A 6,000-nucleotide genomic window follows, 5' to 3' on the forward strand; every position below is an offset into this window, starting at 1 on the left:
GTGAATGTCAAACTTTCCTTCGCTGCACTCCCTTTGGTATTATCGAAGAGTATTTCTCTTGTGATCTCCCGCTTCCAGACCCCGTAGATATCTAATGACTTCTTCGCGTCCATCCTTTTTTTCCAGGTCGTTGTCTCCGATTCTTTCACTTACTTTTTACTTCAGCGGTATTGCAGCGCCATCTACAAAAAAGGGAGATAGCCAAGATAACAGAACAGCCGTCTAAGAAATGGTAGCAGGTCTGGTTAGCACACTATTTTTACTTTTAAGGCCATTCCATCGGTGCGCAATTTCCGACGTCACGACGTAACGAAGCGTGCGAATTAGTCGCAGAACTGAAATTTTCTCTAAAAACGTTCAATTTCTCAGTCAGCAAAGCATCGTTTGCTGCCGCATGAACACTGACGGCACTATCAAACACTAAATATTTCGAAAACACCAAACTTGTATTTCATCTTCAATACCCTTTAAACATGAAAACAACATAAATTAACACACAGACGGCAATGAAGTCCTAGTAGAAACACTCAGTTTGGCTCTCCGCACCCGCCATCCAATGTGTCTAGCGCTCTTTTTATTTGTCTGTTTATTCGTTTGTTTGCTTGTTTGTTTGTTTATTTGTTTGTTCGTTCGTTTGTTTACTTGTTTGTTTGTTTGTTTGTTTGTTTGTTTGTTTGTTTGTTTGTTTGTTTGTTTGTTTGTTTGTTTGTTTGTTTGTTTGTTTGTTCGTTGCTTCGTTCGTTCGTTCGTTCGTTCGTTTGTTTGTTTGTTTGTTTGTTTGTTTGTTTGTTTGTTTGTTTGTTTGTTTGTTTGTTTGTTTGTTTGTTTGTTTGTTTGTTTGTTTGTTTGTTTGTTTGTTTGTTTGTTTGTTTGTTTGTTTGTTTGTTTGTTTGTTTGTTTGTTTGTTTGTTTGTTATACACTGCCGCCAGCCTTTTGGATGTCAAAGCTGGAGGGCTCAGGGCTGTAGTGGAAACGATAAGTCGCCCGTTGCATGGAAAAATATAACAGGACAAGACAAGTAAAAAATCCCACTGAGGATGTAATAGCGGAAAGCAGCAACTCGGTAGAATGCGATATCTTTTGATCGTACTGTTGGAAATGAACTCCGCTTTGTTGATTACAAAAAGGCGTTTATTGGGCAAAAAAGATTCTGTGGAGACAATTTAGGTGAACATTTTTGGCAGTCCGCTCTAACTGGATAGAGTTCTGAGAAAAGCAAACCGGCGAACATTTGTTGTAGTAGAATGGATTTTGATAAACTCGGCAAGTGGTTTGGGCAATCGCGTGGTGTGTCAAACTCCATGAAAGTGTAAAAATTCGTTCCTAAGTGATTATTAACAATGATAAACAACTATTTTAGGCGGTGTAATTTCAGATTTTCTCCTAATATTGCAAGTTATCATTGATTCAACAGGTTTGTATTTAAAACATGTCTGCTACACACAATATGAATAAACCGGAGGGATTGCCTTGCATAGGTTCAGTACAATTCGTCTAATTTTGTGTAAGTATACCGAACAACATCCGCGTAATATAATAACAGCCGCACTAGAGGCGTGTATGTTACATGTTTTTTTTCTCTACCTGTACAACGTTTAGGTTTGTCTCTTAGTAACAGGTCGTCGCGTTACTGCTGATAATTACCGCAAATAATAATGTTCTGGCTTGTTTGAAATCATGGTTACTCCCAGATATCCTAGATATTTAATTAGTCTGACCTCTCACAGTGCAGTAGTGCTCAGATTGCAAGTAAAACACAGAATGTTTTACGCGTTATGGTCATTTCGTAAAAGCATGTTAACTTAAGACTTCTTTTCCGCTATCTCAACTAGTCAGTAGCTACGCAAAAGTACTCGTTCGGGATAGCCTGACCCTGTTTTGAATAAACAGGAAGAAATGCAATACAATCATAAAAAAGCTGGCGGTGCCCATGAGATGAAGAACGCCGACCGTGTAAATATATAGGAAATAACAGTTGCCCCAGGAATGGGGCTTGAGGAGCGCTTGAATAAAGTTCGGCCAAATGTGACGTATTTTTGAGTATGTGGCCATACTTGATTCTTCACCGACCAAGAGGAATCAAGTCAGCAGACAATACATTAATTTACAGTCGGGGAATTTTGCCACTTGCGAAACAAAAACTTGGAGGGAGGCTGTTTCAAAATAAATAAAAACAGTATCATTTTGCCGGCCTTTGTGCAGCGTTTTAAGGAAATCCTTAGAGGTATAAAATTATTGCGGTACGGTTTAAACAGCATGGCGAAAACAGGATCGACTTAAAGGGACACTGAAGTGATATGTAAACATTGCGGGATTACTAGCGCAAATTGTAGTCCGGAGTCCCCAGGCCATGTTTCGACCACTCTGGGCGCGTTTACGCGATTTCATTTAGTAGAAAAATCAATTCGGAAATGCTGTCCTCCTCTCTTTACGCTCGCCCATTTTCTGTGTCGTTTTCGTGTGACGTCGGGAGGAGCCGAGCTCGCAATTGGCTGCGCTACTGCACGGCTCCCCGGCCTTCAGACGGACTCACGTTGGCCCAGCGTTTCGTCCGCCGGCCGCCGACGGGTCGTAGCAATTCGTTCGCTCTGTTGAAACGAAGCCAGACACGTTTGTGAATGGAAGAATGTGCCTTTCTTTACTTGGTTACTTTGTACACTGTATCTAGCTCCAAGTCAAGGTCGCTTCACACAAGCGCTGCACAAGCGCACAAGTGACGCTTCGCTGACTGGTACGCCAGTAGGAAAATATAAGGCCTCTTGAGGGCGGGAGAAGAGTCAGCGAAGTCAATATAGGTACTAAGGAAATAAAATCAACTGATATTTTTACCATACAGCGTAAAACTAGGGTGTGGGAAGCACTTTTTTTGCGCTGGGCGAACAAGCACATCGGTCAGCAGCACGACTACGCATCTGCGAACGCTTTTCCGTCTAAGAAATGAAATTGCTAGACGTGAGCTATTGTGAAAACTCGGGGGACGCTTACTGCACTAGCACAATACAACAAATCGTCACCTAAACTGCTTGAAATACTAAAACTAAATAAAAGTGTAAACTGGTTATACATTATATACGTTATATTTCCAAGGTCGGCCGCGTTCGCCCGTGGGCGAGTAGTTTGGAGCGCTAGGGATGTCACCGCAAGTATTTTGCTTGTCACAGGTTCGAATCCCCGCGGGTACGTGCATTTTTTTTTTGTAAGTTTACTTTTTTGTTTTCCGCCGATGTTTTCTATACTGAGTTCACCTTTTTTTGGGCCGCAACGTTCATTGCTCCATGAACGCGGGCAGGCTGGCACTTGCGCGCTAGCGAGTTCTCGTTGGCCTGCTGTTGCCATAGGCACCGACTGCTTGCGGGCAGTGGGCACAGGCCAGAATCAACAGACCCTTGGCCTGGTGCGAACACGCTTTTTACGATACAGGCATGAGTGAGGCAAGCTCCAAATATAGGGGAAAAGCGCATGGCATTTGAGCGTCTGCGGGGACGCGAAGGGCGTCAATGCACTGCGTAGGCCTCGGCTAGTGAATGCTACGATTCCAAGCCGTCCTGGGAGGCTTATCTTATGCATTTTACAGCCAACAACATAGCAGAAGCGCGGTACGATGATTACTGAGATATTGAGAATGCCCATCCAACAACGCCATTGGTTGTGTTTTACAGAACCGAAACCAAAACCGAAACTTGTTTGATTGCTACCCTGGGCATCGTCCAATCACGGTGCCCCCTCCTCCCAACGTCACAGCCTTAGTTGGTGCGGCCGCCGCAAACCGCGCATGGTAGTTTTTCTTCTTTCGCGCTTTGTAAAATAATTACCGATTTGTCAACCGGATAAACGATGAAAAGTGTGCTAATTTGAGCCAGTCTACGCAGTGCAAGCAAAAACGGGAGCTTGACAAATTCACTTCAGTGTCCCTTTAAAAAGGAAAATATCAATCATCCAGAAATGGGCACATTGCTTAATTAAAACAAACTGCTGCGTCACATCAGCAGTTGCAGATAACAACCAAAAAGGCGGGTTATTTAAATGTCAAATTCACGCCGGACGCAGTAAAGAGAACGATTTCAGCTATTTTCCGGTCTTCTGGACCCCTTCCTCAAAATATGCTTCTTTTGAACATTACAAAAGAAGTTTTGGAACACCACATGGCCGACCTATAAAAGGCGCTTGGTATATATAGTCGGTGCCGCAGACTTCTTTGTGTCGTCGACATGAAACACGGTAGAAAAGATGCCCACCTTTGTAACGATCACATCCGGTAGTGTAGGATTGCATACAATATATTTTGATGCCAAATCGACCGCACATGCGAATACTGACAAAAAATTATTGATGTCCGTTGCCATGTACCGTCATTTAGTGAAGTGAACCTTGTTCGCGCGTAGTATTTTTGTTTTCTTGTTTTTTTTTTGGTAAAGTGGATCAGGGATTGTTTCCGGGTAACATTAATGAAAGTATGCGAACCCTGTTCAGCGTGCCTCCCGTGGGTACGCCCCCTTTAAAAGCACACTTAAGCCCACTCAGACTAAAAAACGAACCTGTATTTTTATGCCTCCAAGCTGCCTGTCCCAACTTCTTTGCGGGTGGCGTGGCCCCAGCAACCATCCGGTTACTCATTCATCACCACCCCACAAGGGACGTTTCACTTTCCTGGACTCCAGCTCACTCCTCACTAGCTGGTAACCAGTATACCCACCATCCTGTCTTCGCTTTTTCTTTAGTCTACCAAGGATGATTTGGGTACTCCATCCCTACTCACCTTCCAAGACATCACGCAGCATTAACATGCTCCCAGGCAATGCTTCCACTTCGTTATCCCAGTTTACACAAGTCCGGAGATCCTACTCGTCATCGATTTCACACAAACACCTGCCCTCACCTCGCCTGGCAACACCGTTTTTGTCCAACCCGATGTCCCACATAATGTAAGAGTTGCTCACAACCTCTCACCCTAACTCACATCACCATCAGGTGGGCTCACAACGCAGCACTGCCGCCTATTTTCTGTTCTCTTCCACTTTCCGAGCTGTGGGAGAGCCTGACGACCAGCTCTAGCGTGGCCACCCAGAAATTACTAGTTTCAGTTGCACTGAGGACCTACGCCCATTTCTATGGGAAATAAAGTTCTTTACTACGGCTATTACTTCTGCTACTACTCTCCACTTGTTGAAGCCTAACATTTTGCTCCTCGATACTGGTATTTTATTGACGCAAATTCTCCTGTGGCGAAACAGGTCAAGGGTCCTTTTTGTGGTTTTCGTGCGCCCACGTTAGGTGAGGAGAATATTCGTGGTATGGCCGTGATGGGCTTCATCATTTGATATGTGCGCATAAACAGTTAAAATGTGCAGTTTCTTCTGCGTGTGCCTTACGTTTACCACACGTGTTTTCCCAGTCCCCTTAGCATCTGGGGCTTTGAGTCCCAGCAGGGAACCTGCGTTACATCGACGCAGCTACATAGTGGTACCAGGGAGCTGCTTCTTGTCACCCGTGTACATTTTTGAAACAAGCAAATTAAGGTAAGAGAAACTTTTTGTCAGCAACGATATACCACTTCAAAATGAGCTGCAAGTGTAGAATTTCTTGCTCATAATTTGAACGTCGTGCCACAATGCTCCACACGGTCACCCAGTTTTAATTGCGTCACCACTCTGCCACAAACAAAATGTTTCTTCAACCACTATTACGTGAGGCACGGTCACTGCTTATTGGCAATTCGGCGTACAAAGCTACGTGGGCATAAATAGGCGGGCAGGAAAAGCGCATCGTGCGCCACAAAAATTACAGCCAGTGGCTCTGATAATGAACGTTGTGTTGCTATGGTTCGTTCAGAGCGAATTCGACTTCTGCGTCTGAATTATGCTTCTTATTTATGAGTCATCGTTAGTTCACGATTACGGCCACTGCGTATTGGAAATGGCCGAAATGAGTTGTGCCTATTAACATTCCCGTGTGTCCCGTTTGACCACCTCAGTGATGTATTTGAGTAACTGCTAATTACC

This window comes from Haemaphysalis longicornis, unplaced genomic scaffold (assembly GCF_048455015.1).
Source record: "Haemaphysalis longicornis isolate Haplotype H1 unplaced genomic scaffold, Haemaphysalis longicornis Haplotype H1 scaffold_7, whole genome shotgun sequence".
Classification (NCBI taxonomy): domain Eukaryota; kingdom Metazoa; phylum Arthropoda; class Arachnida; order Ixodida; family Ixodidae; genus Haemaphysalis; species Haemaphysalis longicornis.